This window comes from Pelodiscus sinensis, chromosome 13 (assembly GCF_049634645.1).
Source record: "Pelodiscus sinensis isolate JC-2024 chromosome 13, ASM4963464v1, whole genome shotgun sequence".
NCBI classification, from domain to species: Eukaryota; Metazoa; Chordata; order Testudines; family Trionychidae; genus Pelodiscus; species Pelodiscus sinensis.
Genome location: NC_134723.1, coordinates 9859502 through 9884558, shown reverse-complemented (window position 1 = coordinate 9884558; position 25057 = coordinate 9859502). Strand labels below are relative to the sequence as shown.

At 41.8% G+C, this 25057-nt stretch overlaps 2 protein-coding genes across 13 annotated transcripts in view; both read left to right on the top strand.

The window, feature by feature from the left end:
• Positions 1-25057, top strand: part of PCDH11X (protocadherin 11 X-linked) — a 1146051-nt gene that overhangs the window by 398589 nt on the left and 722405 nt on the right. The gene's annotated exons all lie outside the window — the stretch shown is intronic.
• LOC112547838 (uncharacterized) overlaps positions 1-25057 on the top strand; it is a 240467-nt gene that overhangs the window by 120377 nt on the left and 95033 nt on the right. For 2 of the 3 annotated variants that reach the window (XR_012906850.1, XR_012906849.1), the window contains exon 3: positions 6001-6071. The gene's annotated coding sequence lies outside the window, so the exon portion shown is untranslated. Of the gene's footprint in view, positions 1-6000; positions 10473-25057 lie in introns of those variants that run through there. The other variant, XR_012906847.1, reaches the window with a different exon arrangement.

Sequence of the window (25057 nt, the reverse complement as noted above, 5' to 3'; positions counted from 1 at the left end):
TAGATTGTTCAACCTGTAGGAATTTATTATAAAGAATATCTTTAGAGGGCTTACATTTTATGCAAGATTTTAATTCACTGACTAAAAACTATGAAAGAGCAAATATTACAAGTCATCTACTTCCTTAATACCAAAGGGCATTGTTCTTATTAATTCCACTGTAAAAAGAGAAATGAATCTAGAACTGTAAATATTTTTCTCTAAATATATTCATTTAAAGAAATAAGTTCCAGTCGTCTTCTGGGTTCGACATCTTAGATCTCAGTTAAATTGTGTAAATCTGGAATAAAATGCTTGGCTTCTAGGAACTTCATATTCATCCATTTAGGGTATGTATTAAAATACCAACTTAATTCTAAATTATGCACTTAAAAGCATCCAATCTTAGAATCAAAGGGTTGAAAGAGACCACTAAAAGCAAGACCGATACCAAGTAAATGGGATGATTTAGTTGGGATTGGTCTTGCTTTTAGCAGGGGGTTGGACTCACCTCCTGAGGTCTTTCCAACCCTGTGATTCTATGATTCTAAATTCTCCAAAACAGGACTTTGTAAGCTAGGACTTAAAAACTTCTACGGATGGAGATTCCACAACCTTGCTAGATATCCCATTGCAGTGCTTCACCACCCTCCTAGTGAAATAGTTTTTCCTCATATTCAACCTAGACCTCCCCCACTGCATCTTGAGACTATTGCTCCTTGTCCTGTCATCTGTCACAACTGAGAACAGCCTTGGGTGTCACAAGGAGGAAGGCGAAAATTTGTTCCTCTTGGTTTCTGAGGACAGGACAAGGAGTAATGGGCTTAAAGTGCAGCAGGGGAGGTTTAGATTGGACATTAGGAAAAAATTCCTAACAGTCAGGGTGGTCAAATATTGGAATAAATTGCCAAGGGAGGTGGTGGAATCTCCCTCTCTGGAGATATTTAAGAACAGGTTAGATAGACATCTGTCAGGGATGGTGTAGGTGGAGCTTGGTCCTGCCTTGAGGGCGGGGGGCTGGACTCGATGACCTCTCGAGGTCCCTTCCAGTCCTATTATTCTATGATTCTATGATTCTATGATTCTCTCCATTTTCTCCCTTTCAGGTGGTTGAAGGCTGCTATCAAATCCCCCCACTTTTCTCTTCCCTAATCATTTTTGTTGCCCTCTGCTTTGTTCAATGCATCCACATCCTTTCTGTAATGGGGGACCCAGAATTGGATGCAATACTCCAGATGTGGCCTCACCAGTGCTAAGAAAAGGGGAATAATTTGATGAGACCTGCTGGCAATGCTCCTCCTAATGCATCTCAATATACCATTAACCTTCTTGGATACAAGGGCACACTGGTGTCAGTCCCCATAATACACGAGGTTCGAAGGGATGCCGGAAAGGATGAGACCACAACTGGGGGTTTCAAAAAGAACAAACTGATTTTATTTTGATGGCGCCAGACAATCATCAGAACAAAAATTAAACAGATTGCCAGACAACACAAAACAATTCCCTGAGGCTTTTCTAAATCACAGTAATTCCCAATAACTGCCCAGGGGTTAGGAACAGTTGAATTAACACTGGTATTATCCATAGGGCTGACTATTTACACAACTTTATACAAGGAAACAGTAAAAAACCTAAACCACAACTATTTATAAACTAACTTAGTAACTTTTTAGCCACTGTCACTTGGCAAGCAATAAGGACAACTAAAAAATCAATTAGGATAGGGATGATGGCGGGGGGGGGGGGGGGGGCAGGGTTTATACCAGTTCTGGAGACAGCAGGAACACAAGTACCAGTCACACGCTCATAAACTGTCTCCACTCGGGTCGACCAACTCGGAGTATGCTCAGTAAGACTCAAGAGCGGGGGGTGCAAGGCGTCTGGGTGATCAGGCCAGGCGTTCACTCAATGCGAATCCCCAGTGAGAGAGGGGCTGCCTGTCTGTTTTATTGCCTGTGAACTTATCACCCCATAGGTTGGTTTTTGCTGCAGTGGGTGGAGTAGCAGGCCTGAGCACCAGTCAGCCCACTGGCTGATCTGTTACTGCAATGGGTGGAGCGAGCAGGGGAAGATTATTAATTTACATGCCCTTATATGGAAAACACTCCACCTCACAGACAGAGCCCCCTATACCAGCCTCAGAGGTATTACAGGCTATGGCTCCCTGCGACGGGCAGCCATTTCTGATGTTCTGCCTCGGACAACTGGTAACTTACATCCAGCTTCTCATTCACTGTAACCCCCAGAACCTCCCGGTTTTCTGTAGAACTTCTGCTTAGCCAGTCGGTCCCTAGCCTATAACAATGCTTCTGATTCTTCCGTCCAATGTGCAGGACTCAGCACTTGTCCTATTGAACTTAATGAGATTACTTTTGGCCCAATCATCCAATTTCTCTAGGTCACTCTGGACCCTATCCCTACCCTCCGGCGTATCTACCTCTCCCCCTTGCTTAGTCATCCATGAACTTGCTGAGGGTGCGATCCATCCCCTCATCCAAGTTATTAATAAAGACGTTGAACAAATATGGCCTCAGAACTGACCCTTGGGGCACTCCGCTTGACACCAACTGCCAGCCAGACATCAATCACCACCAGCTGAGCCTGATGATCTAGCCAGCTTTCTATCCACATTACAGTCCTTTTATCCAATCCATACTTCTTTAATTTGCTGGCAAGAATACTGTGGGAGAATTAATCAGATATCCACATGCTCAGAGCCAGTTACCTTGTCATAGTTATATGCAATTATGCAATCAAGATGTTCAGTCCACTTTCTAAACAAGCACCATCCTGCTGGAATTGACTTTTGTGACTTTTTCTCCCCCTGTATTATATCACCAGGATCAGAATGTCAACATTCTTTGGCAGTAGCCAAAGTGGATACTTTGCATTTTTACTTAAAATTCTGTTGGCCAGCTTCATTCCATGTTGACAAAGTGTCTGTGGCAGAGAATAGGAGGGACCAAAGCTGCACCAGTTCCCAAAGCTCTTGTAATGGCAGGAAAGAGATGAACTAAGGGAGTACCTTCACCTCAAAATAAGCTATGCAATTTGCGCTACACCTTCATGGAATAAGGTTTATAGGGACGCTGGAATAGAGAGCCCATTATTTTAAAATGTATTTTGAAATAACGGGTGTGTTTAAAAATGTGGAATATCTATTTCAGGATACTTCCGGTATCCCTAAATAGCTCTGCTGTCTAGACATAGCATCAGATACCTAAATTGGAAAGTGACCTGTACCCATGTGCTGCAGAGAAAAGTGAAAAAACCCTCAAGGTTACTGCCAATCTGAACTGAGGGACAATTTTAGGGTATGTCTAGACTACATTTTTTTTTAGAAAAAACTGCCCTTTTCTTGAAAAAAAACTTCACCAACCTGCAATCGTGTTCTTTCGAAATTAAATTGAAAGAATGAAGGGTTTTTTCAACATTGGTAAACCTCAAATTACAAGGAAGAATGCCTTTTTTGAAAGAGATTTTTTTAAAAAAAGGCATGTGTGGATGCAGAACAGGGACATTTTTCAAAAGAAGAGGCAATTGAAAAAAGCGCAGGTGCCCTCATGGCCATTCTGTGAATAGCAATCAGGGCTTTCTTTCGAGAGCACATCCATGCAGTCTAGATGCTCTCTTTTGAAAAAGCAGATCCCTTTTTTCGATCTGTTTTTAAGGTATAGATGCTCTCTTTCGAAAAAGATTGCAGTCTAGACGTACCCTTAGAGTCCTCCATGGATACAAAAACGTGAATCCACAACCACCAGAATCAACATTATCTTTTATGTGCATCCATCTCCAAACCACACACTGAACAGCTTCCTATTGCTCAATGACTCACATAGCCTGTGCCTCATGCTCTCCTGCCTTAGCAGAGGCAGCTCTGGCTCCATGTTGAAGAGTGCTGTGGTGTCCCAAGTGAGAGCAACCAGAGCACACAGAGACAAAATGCTTTGCTGTCTCTCATTGAGGTAGACAAGCAATCAGGGAAACCTGAGAACTGGCAGTCCAGGGTTGGGGTCCCTTTAAGCACAGGCCTTAGATAGCCTCAGGCAGCAGCCACACAAAGTAAATCCTGACCTGATGCCCTGCTGGACTTGGTTCCAGCCAGCCTTAAATGCAATTCAGCGTCCACTCAGTGTGGACGCGCTATTTCAAAATGCATTTTGTGTGTAGAAACGTTATTTCAAAATAAGCTATTTCGAAATAATATATTTTGAAATAACGCTATAGTGTAGACATATCCACATCTGATCCACTATCCACAAAAAATGATCCATGGAGATCCACGGATTTGTAGGGCTTTTATAATTCCTTTCTGAATCCGTATATGGTGATCAGTTAGATCCTCTGCAGGTGAGCAAGAACCACACAGCCAAACACCTGAGTGAGAAAGAGAGAGCTCAGTGCCACACCAGAGCCCTGGCCTGTACCACCTAATGTCTCAACCCCAGCAGGGAATCGCTTCCAAAGGATTAAGAGTTAGGCTGCAGCAATAGCACTTATTGGTGACTAAATTCTGAAACATTTCAAATCTCCATTCACCCTTGGTAGTGTGATTACCTCTCCCCCCAATATAGAAGAAGTGACTGTTAGACTAACAATTGCACAAAAGCAGTCAACTTGCCTTTGGAAATTACAGAGTCTAACAGCAACAAAATCTCTTAAGGTACAACATAACTCACACCCCTACTATCTCTGGTCCTGAACATGCGATTGTGTACTGTAAACACCTGAACATGCGATTGTGTACTGTAAGCACCTGCCCAGGGGGTCAGAACAAGTTCCATTGGTCTGGTTTACTTTATAGTTTATAGAAACTAGAGACAGGAAAGCCTTATTAGGTCACCTCTCAGCCAATGCATCCTTGCAGAGTTGAGTAAATCAGTTATTCAGCCACTGGATGTTGATTTTTAACTACAAACCAAATCAAATTCATGCACATTTAAAATAACTAAGTAAAGGTGCGTTTATGAATTAGCTTGTGGGTGATGGGTATGGGGAAGGCTGTGCCAAACCAAACAGCTCTACATGTTCCAGTCCATGTTCCACTCTGAGACCCCTCCAGCTGCTGGTTGACACCAGCTCAGGCAGGCAGCTCCTCTCTGGGAAGCCTGCTGGGGTTAGAGTGGCAAGGATTTGGGGTGGCTGGTGCCACTGAGCGAGTGGAAGGCGGTCTGGGGAGGGAAGATTTGCATGCCACCCACCTGCTCTGTGCTCCAGGGTTGGCAGAGGGGGACTGCCTGTCCCACCTGCTGCTGCTCCAGAGGGTGAGGGGATGCCTTCTGCAGGCTCTGAGGCTGGAGGTGATCAGGCAACCCAGAGCTGAGGCCGGGGAAGAAAAGAGCTTGTGGTCATGGGATGGTCTCTGGACTTTGGAGTGGGAAGGAAGATGGAAGGGGCAGGGCATGAGTCTTAAGGAACGAGCCAGACAGGATGCTAGATTTGTTGAGTTTCTGGTTCACCACCACCCATTAATTTACTTCGTCCTGCTGAAACTTGCTTTTCTGATACTTATGTACTTCGTTTTGGAAGCTGAACATTGAGTATCAAAATAGAGGGGTATCCTGTGCATTTTTTTTAAACTTAACCCCGTTCACATGAAAATATGATCTCTTCTTGGCAGTGTATTCACATGTTTTCCAACCCTTTAGTTGCTATAGTTACATACTATTTATTTTAACATATAGAAAAAGAAGAAGCACTGAAAACTTCCTGGTAATAGCGGATGGATATTGTCATTAAAAATCTGACGTTAACTCAGCCCAAAAGTTCTTTTTGATTGTTTTTACATCAAACAAATGCAATGAAAGTATAACTTTTAAATATTTGAATATCATTATTAGCTAGATAAATAGCAGTAGATTGCTTTATCACAATTATGAAATTGGCATACATAGCAACAACAGATTTAGTATGTATTATACATTAAACGCTTTCTCCTCTGTCTTTTAAGTTTTATATAGTTTTATTCTGACAGAGAAAATAACAGTCCAAAAATAAAACAATCCTTCTTACTTACAGATATGACCTGGAAATCTCATCTGAAAGACAAAACATTGATATTTAAAGAAAAAAAATGAAAAAATCCAAAGGTAGAACAACCAAAAATAAATAAATATAAATCAACGTGAACTAGCCGTGTCATGTAGGATTCTAGTGGCAGTTAGGTCCAAAAGTACTGCAGTTTTACAATGCTTTTTTTTAAAGGGGGGACACTCAAGTTAATTGGGCAAGGGAGAAGCAAGGGGATAAAAATGCTTTAAAATTATTTTTATGCAAACTCCAGTGTAAGTATTCCATCTATAGAATGGTCAGAAACAACACTTGCACACCACATTTTTTTATAATTGCTTCTGCCTGCTAATCAGCTTCTTTTGCTGGGGTGAGTTAGTGTTGATTTTCCTATTGTGCTGTTCTTTTGCTTTTGATGTTTTCGAAGGGGAAGAAAATCCTAAAATGAGCTAGATATATTATTTGTATTGTTAATATGCTGTTAAATAATAGAAGAAAGTTGGTAATGTACATGTACACTGTGACTTATAAAATATATTAGCTAACCATTGGGAGCTAGATCCTCAGCTGGGATTGACACAGTTCTGTTACTTCATTGGATTTATGGCAATTTCCCCCATCGGATCATTTTAAATTAAATACTGCCCCATTGAAGCCAATAAGAGGTTTCCCATTGACTTCAGAATTTCACCTCTAACCTCTTATTTTTCTTATAATACAGCATTGAGCAATATGAGTTTATAGATTAAAAATAAAATAAGAATCAACAGCAATACAGAAAAAAATACCAACATTGTTAGGTAGAAAGGTAACTAGAAAGCTGTGCTCAGACCCTTTGATGGATTCCACCATTTTGTTCTAAACGGTCACTTATTTACTGTTGCCTCTAAATGTATCAGTGGATTGTTTTTTTATTATAGAGTGAATAAAAGAGATGATCACTCTGTTCCCTCCGCTTCATGTATCTTTTGGATTTGACTCCAAACAACCAGGGTTTTAATCTCCACAAGTTCATTATGCAACTTGGTTTCTATCTCCTGCTGCCTCACTCCCTCTTGGATATCCCAGTTACTCTACCTCCCAATTGCACTTCCTGCTGTTCTACCTCCCATGCTGCCCTTGTTATCTTGTATCTCCCACTGTTCTCTTCCTCCCTCTCCGTTCCTTTAATAATCCAGGAGCTTTTGCTTTTCTTATCTTCCTTAACTTCATGATTTTTCTTAATATTATTGTTGCCACTATTACTATTGTCTCCCTCTTTCAATAGGTAACTAACACTGAACTCTTTCTTTATTCCTCTGGAGCTTATTGAGGGTGCATGATAAAAGCACTGGGTATATTACCCCTGGTGAATGGCACTTAGTCACACCTTGTGGGTTGCTATTTTGCGCATAATAATAATAATAATAATCTCTCTCCTTGCCATCTTAATTCCCAATGCAGCTACTGCATTGCACAACTGAACCTGGATTTGTAATTGTGGGCTGTCTTCTGTGATACATTTTCAACTCAGACCTGCAACTGCAGTAGATATTGCAAGTTTCTTTACTGCATAGCACTTAAATATGATATGTGATAACATCTTTTGTGATCTACTGAATCCACACAAGAGTATGAAGATTTTATTGTTGAGTTTTGGAAGATGTTACTTTGTATGCTCCCTTGACTTTTTTTTTGAGTCAATCATTTTACTGCTAACATGCATAACAGAAGGTCTTAATACAATTTCTACTCTTCAGAGTTTACAATGTCAGTCTTCTTGGATTTCAAGCACCACAAAATAAATAGTAAAATCTCTAAGTGGTGATTTTGACCTCAAATTGATACATCTTGTGTACCCACCAAATCACCAGTTTCACCTATACCACCCCTTATTTCTTGTCTGTGAAAGGGCCTTATTCAGTTCCGCTGCAGGCTGGGGTTCTGAACTACATATCCTATGAGGTGCAGTGATTAGGCAGCCATCCCTATGCTTGTCCCAGGCTAGCAGGGGAACAGGGTTGAGTGCAAGGGATTCAATGGAACCTGGCTCTACAAACTGTACTCACATGTACTGGGGTCTAAGGAATGGTGGGGCTCTTCCAACTACAGAACAGCTTCACTTGTGCACCATCTTTTTGTGAGGTGAGGGAGAATTCCATTCAACTTATGAGAGGAACTTCAGAAAAGCATAACAAAGCTAAGCAACTATGGCAGACAAAATCATTATAGATAAGAGCACAGGAGAGGAGCAACTTAACTACTCATATACACATATGGGTTTTAAATTTAAATATAATGACTCAGAACAACTGAGCTTGGGGACACCCTGGAAGCTCAATAAGAGCCATGAATATGTCTGTAATTGGTTTAGAGATTTTGGATGTCTATGAATCCATTCTTCCTTAGCATGTGACTACAGAAGGCAGAGAGAACCAAGCCTATAGTTATATAGGTACAGTGGGGCTATGCACAGGTACACACTGAGTATATGGGACAGAGAGAAAACCAAGAGCCTGCCTGTATAACCACTTTTACCAATAGAAATAGAGGGTGTTGGGCCAGAGATGCACTCACTCATTGTACTCTGAGGGCAAGTTTACACAGCAGGCTAAAGTTGAATTAAGCTATGCAATTTTAGCTTCGTCAATTGCGTAGCTAAAGTCGAAATAGCTTAACTCGGTTTTTGACACTGTCTACACAAATGTTCTTCCTTCGACTTCCCTTACTCCTTGTGAAATGAGGATGACCATGTGTCAGAGTAAGACGCCCTCCAGCTCAACATTATTTTGAAATAAAGGCATGTAGTGTAGACGTGCATTATGCTATTTTGGAATAATGCCAGTTATTCTGAAATAATGCTGCTGTATAGATGTACCTTCAAGGGGACAGATATGGTCCTTAGTACATAACGCATTTCTTGCTTACTGTTATTCCCCAGTACAAAAAATGTACAGCAACCATTGGTATTATTGCAGAGATCTGTGCACATTTTTTTCTTTATTCCTGCACTGAATCAAATATATTGTTTTCAGGATAACATCCCCTATGTTTCCAAAGCTGCACACAGGGATTTAGATGTCTGACACACTTTGATGTTAATAGGAGCCACCCGGCAAAATCCCCACACTCTGCTTTGAAAATGAAGGGGCTGTGGTATTGAAATGTGCCTTTGACTGTAGTAATGCTCGTCAGATTCTTTCCATCATTTCTCCTCACTGTATATCTTTTCCTATGGACAATATTTTATCATGTGTTTTTAATTAAAGTCATCACTTGCTGTAGCTGAAAACACTGAGAACAGACATAGCAATGCCTAGAAATAAATCAATCAGTACTGCTGAACTGTCTAAAAGGCTGTCCCAATACTGAGACAATATGATTTGGAAAATGATGAATGGTCATTATGTTTGACGTTTAGTAGTCCTTTAAACACAAAGGGGGAAAAGCCTTGCAAAGTAGGAGTGCCTGTGTGCAGTCCTCACTGTAACATCTGAACTGGAAAAATGTTACTGGTATGAAATGTGATGTGCATCTCATTGGACTTTATTTAAAATTTCAAGATCAGAATCAACACAATATAAGAGGATTTACCCCAGTCCGTGTCTGTCTTTGTCATGGAATTCCCAAAGGGTAGTGGAAGCTCAACTCTGTAGAGATTAAAAATAATTGTAAATCCTTGGGAGAAAATAAGAGAAGAAATTGTCAAACGCACTTTACATTAACATCATCATGCACGAGGCTTTTTAAAATGTACATTCAGATCAGACCAGCACTGGGTTGTTTTATGTTGTTTAGAGGAAAAGAAAATAAGACAATTATAAATTGATTTGGGCCATGTCTACACATACAGCTGATTAAGCTACACTGCTGCACCATGTCTGGTGAAGACACATTGCCAGTTCCATAATAAAACCATTTTTGTGAGCAACAAAATCAACTCTCCTACCGACATGGTGCTGTGCATACAAGGGCTTATGATGGTGTAATTTATGGCACTTAGGGCACGGGTTTTTAACACCCTTAGTAATGTAAGTTTTGTTGACAGTCTACAGTGTAGACTTAGCTGTAGTTGGGAAATAACATTTTTTTTGGGGGGGGGGAGAAGAGTTGTTGAGATTTTCTAATCCTGTCCTTCTATTTTCTCTTCTTTTGCTTCCAACATGCATTCTCAAAATCTCTTGTTATAGTCACACTCTTGGAAAAGGTGTTTTTTAGAAAACAAAACAAAATAAAAACCCCACAAACACTCTATAGTCTACAGATACCTTTAGGGAGCAAAGAACACCTTGGCATTGCTTTTGAATGATGCTAGACCTAGGTTTCTAGTTTATCCGTAGATCAGTCTTCAGAAAAAAACTTCACCTGCTTTCAGACTACAGTTGCATTCTTTCGAAAGTAAATCAAAAGGTGCTTCTTTTGAAATTGGTAAACCACTTTCTACAAGGAAGAACACTTTTTTCAAAAGAGCTCTTTCAAAAAAAGGTGTGTGTGGATGTGGGGGAGGCAGTTTTATTCGGGGGGGGAGGGAAGGCCTGCCAGATCTCCGGATGCCCTTTTTACAAGAGAGCATCCTAGCAGTCTAGACGCTTTCTTTTGAAAAAGCAGACCGCTTTTTCGATCCTCTTTTGTAGTCTGGATGCTCTCATTCAAAAAAAGCTTTTTAAAAAAATATCTTTTGAAAAAGCTTCTTTCGAAAGAAGTTTGTAGACTAGACATACCCTCGCTGAGCCTCACTTTAGTGACTTCACAATGACATCAGCCCCTTCTGGCCAAGAAATAAGGGCCTACCACATTAGATGCCTGCAGGCAATTCAATGTGATGTGTCCAGGAGACTTTAGCTACAGGTAATGATTGGGAAGTCTGTTCCATAAATCCCATTCTCACATGTGCTTTTCTGTATGGCAGGAAACTCTTCTCTTACTCAGATATGAAATTATATACTTGATCAATATTTTGCCACTGGATTTTTTATTTCAAGTGGACTACACAGCTCAGACACAGAATAAACAATGCAGAAGGTTTTCTAGGACACTCTTGAAAAGCATTTTTAATCAGGCCTCTAATTTAACTAAGTCATCTTTTCTCTTAAGCCATCAGAGTTCTTGAAAGGGAACAGTCCCAGCTATTACATTTCATAGTAGATGGTTTATTCCTCTGTCTATTCATACGGTAAATATTGTACCCCTGTATTGATGTTAAGTTTATTGATGTTACATTGCATAGATACATAGTATCAGTTATCTGAGAAGAATCAGTTGAAATCAAATAATGTATATTCTTTTTGACGTTGGGCAAAATATACTGAGATTACTTCTATAAAATTCTCTTTTTTGTCATCCTGTTTCACTCAACTACTCATTCCAGAAACATAAATGAAGAAAGATTCTTTGGAGTGACCTTGCTTACTCAGTGTAAAGAATAGTGTGTGTGTGCATGCACATATTTCTTCTTCGAGTGGCCCCGTGGGTGCTCCACTCTAGGTGTCGGGTCCCGTCCCGGCGCCGCGGCTCGGAGAATTTTCATAGCCGTGTCCCGCCAGCCCGCACATGCGTGCTTCTTCAAAGCGCCATTCATGCCTTTGATCAGCCGCGCGCAGGCTGGCAACCGCCAGTTCCTCTCAACCGCCTCAGGTCGCAGTCGGAGCTCCCTGTGTTGTTAGATATATCTTTCTCATTCGCATTATTAGTTTGTTGTCTCAGTGTAGATAGTTACTTTAGGATTAGTCGTGTTCCTGTTCTACAGTTCTATTGTAAAGAAAGAAAGAAAGAAAGAAAGAAAGAAAGAAAGAAAGAAAGAAAGAAAGAAAGAAAGAAAGAAAGAAAGAAAAAGTTTTCTCTTCAGATCAACTCATTAGCGCTACGGCCAAGCGCTAAAGGAAATTGAAATTGACAAAGCTTACCGAGGTCGGCATCTAGCCACCCTCTACGCCTAGCAATGCCGGGATCCCCCGGTTTTAAGAAATGTTCATTCTGCCGCGAAGCTATGCCCGCGGCTGATGGCAATGACGCTTGCATAAGGTGCTTGGGTGAGTCACACGTTCCCCAAAAGTGCACCCATTGTTGCAAGCTGACGTCCAGAGCCCGCAGAGAGCGGGAATTAAAGATCCGCATGATGTCGTTTGACAAAGCGCTGCTGCCTGACCCGATACCCTCTCCAGCCTCAGCAAAAACTTCGGATTCAAAGAGGAGAGCGGCTTCTCCCAGACTGGTAACTTCAAAGAGAGCAAAGCCATCCCCGGCTCGCTCCCTCCCTCCGGCAGCCTCAAGGGCTTCAGCAGCCCCCAAATTGACCTCCACGGGGTCCCGCTGCTCTACTGACCCCGCTGATAGGGGATCGAAAACGCAGAGGGCTCGGGCTTCTTCGGCACCGGCAGCAACAGCGCCGGCTTCAGTTTCGCCGGCTGGCGGTGCAGCGTTACCGCTGAAACTGACAAGCCAGCCGGTGCCGGGTTCGCAGGCATCAACGTCAACGGTGCGGGATCCAGCGGCACCGCTCGTGACGGCACCGGCATCGGCGGCACCGGACCCAGCCATGTGCATTCCTGACATGGCGCCACCGGCAAATTTAATGATGTCGGCACCGAGCACTTCATCGGCACTGACAGCGGAGCAGCTGCAGCTGATCTCCCCGGCACCGCTCTGCGTTCACTCTGTACAGAGCTCTCCAGCTGACATGGGAACTGACAGTACCTCATTACATAGAAAAGCTCTATCGAAGACTCCTAGGAGGGACAGATCTGCTTCCCCAATTTTCTCACCAGGACCATCTCCATCGCCACCAAGGCGCCCACGGTATCGAGACTATAGTGCCTCTCCGATCCATGTTACATACAGGCGGCACAATTATAGGGACACAGTATATCTAGAAGCACAGTGATCTCGCTCACGATCTCATTCACCAAGTCGGTCATATAGATATGAGTCTTCTAGACGTTCCCCACGCCGCGTCTATTACATTCAACGCACTAGTGCACGTTCGTCGCGTCGTTCTTCTCCGTCACGCTCTGAGCGCTACTATGGACACTACTATCGCTCGTGTGACGACGGTCCCCACCGTGAACATATATTACCTTCCCATAGGGGATCATCCTGCAACTGCCGATCACCAATCACACAATACTCACCTCGTCCACAACAGCTAAACTCACCTCCTCCATCGACAAGCCAATCTGTCCAACAGGATCAGTCCGAGTTGGAGGAAGGGCAGCTGTCTGACACAGAGGACCCTAAGCCAGAAACCTCTCCAGCGGACTGCACATCGTCCTCACCAGATGAGGCAGTCTGTCCAGGTGAATTGTCTCCACCGGACGATCTAAAACAGTTCCAGGACCTGTTTAAATGGGTGGCAGGCACGCAGGAAATACAGCTGGCAGATGTTCCAGTAAGAACACATCAGCTATTAAAGAACCTCCACACACAGCAGCGTGCAAAAATCGCCTTACCAATTGACGACGCGATCATGGAAGTGGCGGATGAGATATGGCAAACTCCGACATCAGTTACTCCTACGAATAAGAAAGCCGATAAGAAATATTTCGTGCCGGCGAAGGGGTTAGATTTTCTATTCAACCACCCTCAGCCCAATTCGTTAGTGGTTGACGCAGCACAGCGAAGGACCAAAGCACCACAGTACAGAAGTGCGCTCCACGATAAAGACAATAAAAAGTTGGATCTGTTTGGTAGAAAGGTCTACTCTTCAGCCACACTCCTATTACGTATGGCTAACTACTCGGCTCATTTATCAAATCACAACTTTGATAATTATTTGAAGCTAACGGAGTTGTTACATCATCTTCCAGATGCTAAGAAACCACTATTAAAAGCAATAGTTCAGGAAGGATATGCAGCATGTAGTACTGCATTGCAAATTGCAATGGACGTGGCAGACACAGCAGCTCGGGCCACGGCTACGGCTATCGCAATGAGGAGGTCATCATGGCTTTCCTCCGCAGGAGCACCGAAGGAGATGCAAAATAAGGTTGAGGATCTCCCCTTTGATAAGCTTAAGCTTTTCGCGGCAAATACTGATGAGGTTCTCCATTCAGGCAAGGATTCTCGTGCCACCTTACATATGCTGGGGATGTACACGCCCAATTTTAAACGAAGGCGTTATTACCCTTATCAGAGAAGATATGATTTTAACTTTTCCAGACAACAGACACGCATGTTGGAGAATCAGCGCCCTAGGCAGCGTCCTCAGAGGAAACGACCCCAGCAAAACCATTCAACCAACCAGTCTTCAAACAAGCAGCAGATTTGACTTCCCTGTCGAGGTTGCAAGCACGTCTCCCTCGATCAACACGGAAAACGACACTTCTTCTCTTTTCCACCATCGACTGAAATCATATTACCACCAATGGTCCAACATCACCACAGACAGATGGGTACTAGAAGTGGTGCAGTACGGCCTCTCAATTCCTTTCCTCTCCATTCCTCCTCCCACCCCACCCACCCCGTCCCTTTTCAGGGACCCTTCTCACGAGCAACTGCTGAAACAAGAAGTCCTCCGTTTGCTCGCTATCGGGGCAATAGAGAGAGTACCCAAACAATTTTGGGGAAAAAGGCTTTTATTCCCGGTATTTCCTCACACCGAAGAAATCGGGAGGCTGGAGGCCCATTCTAGACCTCCGAAAGTTAAACCGTCACCTTCGGAAGTGTCGATTCAAGATGGTGACCTTAGCAACTATCATTCCGTCGTTGAACAAAGGAGACTGGCTTGCAGTCCTCGACTTACAGGACGCTTATTTCCACGTAGCTATTCACGTGGCTCACAGGCGTTTTCTTCTATTCCAATTGGGGAACGAACATTTCCAGTACACGGTCCTACCATTCGGACTGGCGTGTGCTCCCAGGGTCTTCACCAAAACTATAGCAGTAGTGGCGGCCCATTTACGCAGGGCAGGAGTGACAATATTCCCTTATTTGGACGATTGTCTCATCAGGGGCCCGACGTTTACAGAGACATGTCATATGGTGCAGACAGTATCCAGCCAGTTTGCATCCCTGGGACTTCTCATAAATCTAAAAAAGTCATCATTGGTTCCGTGCCAAAACTTGGTTTTTATAGGTGCACGGCTCGACTCAACGGTGGCACGGGCATACCTACCATCAGAACGTTTTGTGGCGATTCAAGACCTTATTCATACGGTCACGCATGCTCCCACGATTCCTACACGCGTCTGCTTACAGCTAATGGGCCATATGGCGGCTTCCACTGTAGTGGTACAAAACGCAAGGTTACATTTTCGCTGCCTCCAACATTGGTTGGCCACGGTATACAGCCCAGCAAAGAACAGTATCCACAGACCGGTAGTGGTACCCCAACATTCAATGGTGGGTCAAGCCCAGCAATCTTCTTGCGGGCATACCATTTCATCGCCCGCAGCCTACAAGGCAGATAACTACGGACGCTTCCCTCACGGGTTGGGGGGCGCACATGGACAACATGACTATCCAAGAGCGCTGGTCAGCGCAAGAAATGATGTTGCATATCAACGTACTCGACTTACGGGCGGTACGACACGCTTGCAAACATTTTCAGTCCCACATACAGCATACAACTACCAGAATCATGACAGACAACATGGCAACCATGTTTTATATCAATAGACAGGGCGGCGCCCGATCGCGTTCCCTGTGCGCGGAGGCTGTTCGGCTATGGAATTGGTGTATTCACAACAACACTATTCTAGTAGCGTCCTACCTTCCAGGTACCGACAATTTAGTAGCGGACTCACTCAGCAGACGTTTTCCCCACGACCACGAGTGGGAACTCTGCACAGAGGTTTTAAACAAGATATTTGTCCAGTGGGGAACTCCGACAATAGACTTGTTTGCCACAAGGAAAACAACAGGAAATGCCCCATCTATTGTTCAAGAGCGGGAGTAGGACATCAGTCACTAGGAGATGCCTTCCTCTTTCACTGGGGAGGGACACTGTTGTATGCTTTTCCCCCAGTCGTTCTAATACCCAAGGTTCTCGAAAAAATCAGCTTTGATGGGGCGCGAGTAATTCTTATAGCCCCAACGTGGGCTCGTCAGCCTTGGTTCTCAATACTCCATCAGATGTCAGTAAAGACTCCGTACTCCCTACCACTACTCCCGAATCTCTTGACCCAGAGCAAAGGATCTCTATGTCACCCAAAACCCGAGACCCTGCACCTCACAGCGTGGATGCTTGTTAGTTTAACAATTTCGAACAACTCTGTTCTCAACGAGTCAAGAAGGTGCTGATGCATAGCAGGAAAGAGTCTACGCGAGCTACTTATATAGGGAAGTGGTCCAGATTCCAGGCATGCTGTGCGGATAATACCCTTGATCCCTGTTCCACACCTTTACTGCGTATATTGGAGTACATCTTGCAACTCCATGATAAAGGATTGGCAATAGCTTCTCTACGGGTGCATTTAGCAGCTTTTAATGCCTTTCATCACATGGACGATTCTTCCTCCATATTCGCGCAACCCACTACAAAAAGATTCCTAAAGGGACTTTCAAACCTTAATCCGCCTCGAAGACCCCCTCCACCCTCATGGAATTTGGATCTAGTATTGCAAACTCTATCTCAGCCTCCCTTTGAGCCTCTAGCAACTATCCCGCCATGCATACTTACCACCAAGCTTCTGTTTCTCCTAGCCCTTACCTCAGCTCGTAGGGTTAGTGAGATAGCAGCTTTTATGGCTTCTCCTCCTTATACAGTATTCTCTAAGGACTCAGTTACGTTGAGAGTTCACCCAGCGTTTATCCCGAAGGTGTCATCTGAATTTCATATTAACGAACCAGTGGTTCTACCATGCTTCTTCCCTAAACCTCATGCCTCACCGCAAGAAGCAATATGGCATATGCTGGATGTGAGAAGAGCCTTGGCTTTCTATATTGATAGGACACGAGACTTTAGGAAGATGGACCGTTTAATAGTGTCGTTGGCAGACCATTCTAGAGGCCAACCGCTGACTTCTCAGCGTATCTCGAGACTTATTGTTTCATGCATATCTATGTGCCATTCTTTACGGGGGAAACCCCTACCGTATCCTCCAAAAGCTCACTCCGCTACTACAGCCTTCCTGAAGGGAGTCCCGTTCCGGGACATTTGTAGGGCAGCAACGTGGTCTTCTAATAGCACCTTTATGAAACATTATGCTATAGTTGACCATTTTGCTTCAGATTCTTCGGTGGCTACAGCAGTACTTAGTCGTACTTAATCGTAAAAAAAAAAAAAATTTCGAGTTCGGAGCACTCCAGACTCTTTGGTTACTGCTCCCGAGTCACCTAGAGTGGAGCACCCATGGGGCCACTCGAAGAAGAAAAAGAAGTTACCCTGTGAAGTAACGATTGTTCTTCGAGATGTGCCCCGTGGGTGCTCCACGACCCGCCCTTCCTCCCCGCTCCAAATCTCTTTATTATCTCTTTCAGTTGGGCGGATGAGAGGAACTGGCGGTTGCCAGCCTGCGTGCGGCTGATCAAAGGTGCGAACGGCGCTTTGAAGAAGCACGCATGCACGGGCTGGCGGGACACGGCTATGAAAATTCTCCGAGCCACGGCGCCGGGACGGGACCCGACACCTAGAGTGGAGCACCCACGGGGCACATCTCGAAGAACAATCGTTACTTCACAGGGTGAGTAACTTCTTTATATGTGTTAGACACAGTGATGTCCACATGAATATATTAGCACTCCACATACGGTTCTTATGGCTATGGTTATGCACAGTTACCCAAGTATACAATTACAGTTAGTTAAAAAACAAACAAACAAACAAAAACAAGACTCCAAGGACCCTCAGAAGGTCTTTGTGGGTCTAAGTTGCAGGTCCTATTATCAGTAAAAGACAGGAAACAAAGGGTAGGAATAAATGGTAAATTTTCAGAATGGAGAAGGGTAACTAGTGGTTTTCCCAAGGGTCAGTCCTAGGACCAATCCTATTCAACTTATTCATAAATGATCTGGAGAAAGAGGTAAACAGTGAGGTGGCAAAGTTTGCAGATGATACTAAACTGTTCAAGGTAGTTAAGACCAAAACAGACTATGAAGAACTTCAAAAAGATCTCACAAAACTAAGTGATTGGGCAACAAAATGGCAAATGAAACTTAATGTGGATAAATGTAAAGTAATGCACATTGGAAAAAATAACCCCAACTATACATATAATATGATGGGGGCTAACTTTGCTACAACTAATCAGAAAAGAAATCTTGGAGTCATTGTGGATAGTTCTCTGAAGATGTCCACGCAGTGTGCAGCAGCAGTCAAAAAAGCAAACAGGATGTTAGGAATCATTAAAAAAGGGATAGAGAATAAGACGGAGAATATCTTATTGCCCTTATATAAATCCATAGTACGCCCACATCTTGAATACTGTGTACAGATGTGGTCTTCTCATCTCAAAAGAGATATACTGGCATTAGAAAAGGTTCAGAGAAGGGCAACTAAAATGATTGGGGGTTTGGAATGGGTCCCATCTGAGGAGAGATTAAAGAGACTGGGACTTTTCAGCTTGGAAAAGAGCAGACTAAGAGGGGATATGATAGAGGTATAAAAAATCTTGAGTGGTGTGGAGAAAGTGAATACGGAAAAATTATTTACTTGTTCCTATAATATAAGAACTTGGGGCTGCCAAATGAAACGAATGGGCAGCAGGTTTAAAACAAATAAAAGGAAGTTCTTCTTCACACAGCGCATAGTCAATCTGTGGAACTCCTTACCTGAGGAAGTTGTGAAGGCTAGGAGCGACCTTTTAAACAGGGTTTAAAAGAGAACTAGATAAATTCATGGAGGTTAAGTCCATTAATGGCTATTAGCTAGGATGGGTAAGGAATGGTGTCCCTAGCCTCTGTTTGTCAGAGGGTGGAGATGGATGGCAGGAGAGAGAAATCTTGAACATTACCTGTTCGATTCACTCCCTGTGGGACACCTGGCATTGGCCACTGTGAGCAGACAGGATACTGGGCTGGATGTTCCTTTGGTCTGACCCAGTATGGCCATTCTTATGTTCTTTTGTTCAGTAATATGAATGAAAGATAAATATTTAGACAAAGATGGATTGTTATAAAACAAGCAAAGAAGCAAAACACCCTCACCAAACTTGAATAACAGAGAAAATTAAAATATTTGATTTTTCAGTATTCAGTACTAAACTTTTTTTAAAGACATAATCATTTCATTATACCCTGGACAAAAAGTATACGGTTAAACTACTTTGTCAGAAAGAACTACTTTGTCTTGCCAGCCAGGAATGAAAAACTTATTTTCATAAATACACACACACACACACTCACATATATATATGCAATTCTATTCAACTGGCAGAAAACCTGTGACCAGCAAATGTCTTCTTATAGAGTCCTGGAGAGGCTGCTTATGCTATATTGCCATAGAACTCTGGGATATATTTTGACCACATTCCCTTCATGGTTATTGACTAATGGTAGGAAGACAGCTGTTTCGAGTGATACCTGCTTAAGAAGATACTATGTTTCATAAGTCAGTAGTTAATGTAGTTCTAGAGGGATCACATTTGAAAAGCTGATCATGAGTGACTCCGAATGTTGTAGGAGGTATTTCCCTGACATTTATTTATCTAAAAAAGACTTTCAAAAGAAATCCTGCAGTGAAATCACCATTGCTTGGGCATCTCAAAATGCCTGCACATCAAGATAATCTTTGGGTGCATCTACACTGCACTCTCATCTTGAAATAAGCTACGCAATTTGAGCTATGCAAGTTAATTTCAAAATAGCTTATTTCATTGGTCTACACAGCACCAAATATCGAAATAAGCCAGTATTCCAAAATGTCCCTTATTCCTTGTGGAATGAAGTTTACAGGTATGTTGGAATAGCAAGCCCATTATATTTTGAAATAACCTGTTCATTTCAAAGATGCGGAAGAGCTATTTCAGGATACTGGCAATATCCCCAAATAGCGCCACAGTGTAGATGTACCCTTTGTTTACAGCTGGCCTATTCTGAGGACGGAGCCTATTCTATCTATTATGCGGCTCTGGAGGCATAGATTTGCCTGTCCAGATCCCCCAAGTTTTAGGTTGCTTGATTTAAAAGATTATTCGGGTTCTGATATTGTTTAATTTTGGATATATTTTATTATAGACAGGTCTCTCACGTGTTTGGAGAATATTATATTAAGATCATTATTTATCTTAAACTTTCTGAGCTGGATTTGAATCACTCAATACTTTTACTTTTCTTTTAATTATCTCTCTGCTCTGTTTCACCAGTCAACATGTCTTTTTCCTGACACACAACAAAATATTATTTGAAGAAAATACTGCTTAAAAGAAACTATATTGTTTATATTTGAAGTCCATCTAGATTCATATGTTCATCCATACGCTCGCTGCAAACAAACAGCTTTGAAACTGAATAAAATTGGATCTTAGTCCACCACTGATCCTGTGTTGTAATAAACTCCGTCTATTGGATCTAGGAATTAAAGTCAAACGTCTCTTGCTGAAAGTCATCTTATAATTACTCTTCATTTCAGTACCATCTTTATTTGCAACTTCAACCTAAGCTCCAAAAATAAACATTTCTAGCATTTCTATATACTTAGGCCTAATTAGTACAGCTGTTTAAACAGCTAATGATAGTCAAAGCGCTTTCCACCTTTATCTGCATTCTTTTTTGGTAAGACCAAATATTTCCAGTTCCTGTAAATCCATTGTATTAGTGTAATATTTTATAAGTGAGAATTCTACTAATGATTAGTTCAGTGTCAGAAAATATGTGAGAACATTTTAAGTAAAAGTAGACTGTACAGTGGTACCAATACAAAATCAAATATTGATATTACCATAGCATTATCAAGGATGAGCTTGTGGATATGACACTGGAATGGCAGCCAGAGCTGGGTAAAATGCCTGGCCCAGCTGCAGACTGTCTTGGACACCATCACAGAAACCCTCAATAATAGAATTGGGATGTGATCAAGTACCTCTTGATGCCAACTGGCAAAGGGCACAGATGTACACAGGGTACAAGCCTTCCATGGGCTAAGCAAAAGTGGCTATGTAAGCTCTCCGTTGAAAGCCTGAGGGTATATCTACACTATGGGACAAGGTCAAATTAAGATAAGCATCTTCGCTATGTTAATTACATAGCTGAAGTTGAAATACCTTAACTCAACCTGTTGTTAAAAGCAGGCCACTCAAAGGTAGTGTTTCCTAAGACAAATGTCTCCAAACAAGAGGCGTGAGACACTTATCTCCATGTTGGACCATTGTGTATTGCATGTCATATAGTAGCAGTGTATTTGCACTCTTAAGTCAAATGTTAATGGTTGTAGCTTCAGTAGGAAATTAACAAAAAGAAGTAAACAGGACAAGTGACGAGAGACATTGTTTTGAGGTAAACATCAAATTGTTCTGGGATGTTTAAGAGGTGCAGAGAGATGTAGTGGGGGTTGGTCCTGCTTTGGGCAGGAGGCTGGACTCGGTGACCTCCTGAGGTCTCTTCCACCCCTATGATTCTATGAATCCCTGTAATCCTTCAGCCAAGAAGTAAACTGGAAACTTCACGAAAAAGAAATCTCCACTAGGCTTGGCTGAAAATGCTGAAAGGAACTTGGGGTGAAATCCACTTCTTTACATAAGAGAATAAATTGTTAGTTAAGTTTAGGTTTGTTAATCTGTGTTATGATTTTGTTTTATATGTAACCGTTTGTTCCTATCTGTCACCGATTTTCATTTGAATCTCCAATTTTTTCAAAATACATTCCCTTTGCTTTCATAACTAAATGCAAGTACTGTGCACAAATTAGAGCAATAATCTAAGGTAAAATTGGTAAACTTCTGACACGCTTTTCATTTGGGAACAGAAAATCTGGGATTGATCTGGGTAACTAGTGATCATGGCCTGAATATTGCAAGGGGATGGAAGAGCAGGATAGAAAGGTAACTTGCCAGACCACAGAATGGCTATCCAGTATCAGGTTGCATAAAATAAGCTCTCTTTGTTGAGTACCATGTTAGGTTTCAGTTACACAGAAGTAAAATTCCATTGAGTTTGTCACCGTTCTCTTTGCATGTCATTATGGTTATACTGCTGTATCACTTCTTAATTGTGCCTTTCAAAGCTGTCACTCTCTTATGCTCCCATGACAACTCTATTTGAGGATCTAATTCAGTGTTACTGGACCACTAATGATGACTGAGTAAGTGATTAAAACACAAAGTTCTTTTCCATTGATTCAGTTAAACTGCTTCACAACTTCCCTCTCAATCCAAGAGCTTTAGTCTAGCATCTGTCTTCTGATTATATATAATTGTCAAAGCTGACCTTGTTGAATTTCCAGAGAGCTGCTTCAGTATCCTGATCTCTGTGAACAGGAGATGAAGCATTCATTGATTTCTTCTTGTTTCCAACAGTTTTAAAATCTCAGTTATCAATATTAAAAAGTAAGTTGGTATGTTTTCAAACTGTCTTCTCTTCAGACCTTTGTAGTGAGGAGTTGGAATAAATTTGTTGGATTTTTTCATAAGGAAAGATTTAGATGTTTATTAGTTTAGTTCCACATACATTCTTTCCAGTAACAAATACTATCAATAGCTTTGAAACAGTCTAAGAAAATGGCCACACGTATTTTAGTAAATGGAATAGTTCTTCACAAAAAAAATGTGGTTCGTGTCAGTACTGGACAAACAAAATGAAAAGAACAATGGAACATATTGAAATAATGTAAATAATACTAAAATAATACTCCTCACACATCCTTCACTATGAAGTTAATAAAGGAGAGCCTGCCAAGAATCATAACAACATACTATCCGAATGATCAATTACAAAGTCCATGAAAGATACCATCCAGAAAAAAAAGTAGACTTCATCCTCTCAGAGAATCTCAACAGATTGTGGCAATCACTCTGACGCTGCCCTTTGTACTGAGGAGCAACAAGCCTTCTAAGGACCTATTACATTCTCAAGTCAGTGAGCGAGATGGAGAAAAGCCTTATAAAGCAGTTACCAAGTGTTCTTGCAAACGCAGGTCTGAATTTCCCCAGGAGACCACATTTAGTTGGGGAATGGAGCTTTCAATACCCCAGAAAAATGACAGATTCTTTCAATTCTGTACAAGACCACAGAAAAAATGACAGATTAACTTTCCTTAGAACATGGATGTAGTGCCTTATATGCAGGGAAGTATTTCTTTAATGCCAAGGAATGCTTCCCATTGTAATGGAATGTATGCATTTGATATAAAAAAGCAGTGTTTTAGACATAGTTATAAGAAAATCCACAGGGAAGGTATCTATTTTCCAGCATACCTCAGTTCTTTTTTGCTTTGATTTATATATCAAAACAAGGGCAGGGCAGGGCATAATTAGAGTTCAGGTGACACAACTCTGTGTTTCTAGCAAGAGGCTGTTTATTAACTACATATTCCTTAATAAGCTAAGCCAACGTGCACTGAGATTCCAGATTCACCTTTGCATATTAATGAGTAGCATGTAGTAACATTTATTGCTCTTGCTATTCCACATGGAGAGGACATTGAAATTAGAGGTGCGTTATATAAGTAGTGTCAGTGGAATTTATGATTGTGAATTCTTCTTTTCTAAAGCTGTAATTTCGTAACGCTGACAAAAGTCCAATTTGCATAGTGGGATTTCACATCCATCTAATGTCACAAAATTAGTCACAAAATACTTCTGGCCTAGCAACTAACCTACCTTCTACTCAATCTAGTTGCCATCAATTTTGTGAACATAAGAACATCAGAACAGCCATACTGGGTCAGACCAAAGGTTCATCTAGTTCATCTAGTCCAGTATTTTGTCTTCCAACAGTGGCCAGTTTTTTGGTTTTCATCACAAATCATCGCAGGGTCATATAAAAATCTTGTTAAAAACAAATACTTTATTACTTTCTGAGACGAAGGAATGCCAATGCTAATTACATACCGCTTGATAGATAGTAGTGTTCCATTAGAGCACAATAAAAGGTATACATTTCTAGGACCTGGTCGACACTAGGAAGTTATTTCAAAAGAACAAGGAGAGCGTCCATACTACCAAGCCCATTATTTCTAAACAGCTCTTGCTTTCCTTGGGAAATAAGCTTAATTTGAAATAGTTATTTCAGGAGTTATTATTTCAAAATAATTTCTAGTGTAGACATGCCATAGGAAAAATGTCCCCACTGATGTGATAGCCTCAGTGACAGCAACAGTGGCCCTAGTGGATACCTAGATATGGACGTATCTACACAGCAGGGCTAAACTTGAAATAAGCTAAGCAACTTGAGCTGCATCAATTGCATACCTTAAATCAAATAGCTTATTTCGACTTTGGAAACATCTACACGACATTTATTTCAAAATAGAGCACTCTTCCCCCGACTTCCCTTACTCTTCATATAGTGAGGTTTACAGAAGTTGGAGTAAGACGTGTGTAGATGTGCACTGCATTATTCAGTTATTCTGAAATAATGCTGCTGTGTAGACATGCCCTAAGGGTAATCATGTGTGGGTTTTTCCTTAGTGGCTACAAATCCCCTGGCTAAGGAGCAGTGCATACTCATTCTAGGATATAACTAATCTGTTTTCAACTACATCTTGTACAAAGCATTTATCATGGACAGATATAAACAGTCCACTTTGGGATACTGTAGAGACAAGTGGAATTTAGACTTCATTGCAAAGGTTCACAGAGAAAGTTTTTGGAGTATGTGAAAGATGGAAAAGAATTTCGTTCTAAACCTAATTCAGACTCACCTTGCTCTGTCTGTGACCATGATCTAGTCATATCACCAAGATTCAATTTCCCACTTTGTGAAATGGGGATGATTATATTGATCTACTACACAGGTTTGATTTGATCTAAATGATGGCATAAACCTCCAGCTGACATCAATGAACTGACACAGTGCTTGTAAAATGCTAGGAGTATAAAGCCTTGTCAAGGCCAGAGAGCGAGAAAGGATAAAATTCAGGAATTTTGAACTTATAGTCCTGTGCTCATTCCTCTAGAATAGTGATTTTCATCCTTTTTTCATTCATGACCCCTAGATAATTTTGCATAGTGGTGCACCATTTTGGAAATCTTAAAAAAAGTCTGCAGATCCCCAGGGG